General features: G+C 37.8%; 1 protein-coding gene across 1 annotated transcript in view; it reads left to right on the plus strand.

Annotated features, from left to right (window-relative positions):
• LOC105454540 (fatty acid synthase-like) overlaps nt 1-360 on the plus strand; it is a 7,600-nt gene that overhangs the window by 5,729 nt on the left and 1,511 nt on the right. The gene's annotated exons all lie outside the window — the stretch shown is intronic.

Below are 360 nucleotides of genomic sequence, written 5' to 3' on the forward strand. Positions count from 1 at the left end.
TATCCCCTGTGTGCCTTGTCGACTCAGTTGTATGCTATACGAAGTTATTACGTATCTTTTAATTAGGGGCGAGATACTTAGCAATTGTATATTTAATTATCAAAAATATTCGCGAAACTCGGCACGTAATCGATCAAATAGGCGCGAGGAATTTAGCAATCTTATTTTTGTTTATCCACAACATTTGCGAGTCCCGGCATGTGGTTGTTTAAATATCGCGAAAAGTTTTACCATTTTATTAATTAATAAAGATGGGACTCAATTCCCGACGCGGTTTAAATAAGCAGAACGCGGAGAAAATGTATCGATCAATGAACGTCTCAATTGCCAACGCGGTTTAATTCGCGCTTTTACACGAAA

Source organism: Wasmannia auropunctata, unplaced genomic scaffold, assembly GCF_000956235.1.
Source record: "Wasmannia auropunctata unplaced genomic scaffold, wasmannia.A_1.0 LD335985.1, whole genome shotgun sequence".
NCBI lineage: Eukaryota > Metazoa > Arthropoda > Insecta > Hymenoptera > Formicidae > Wasmannia > Wasmannia auropunctata.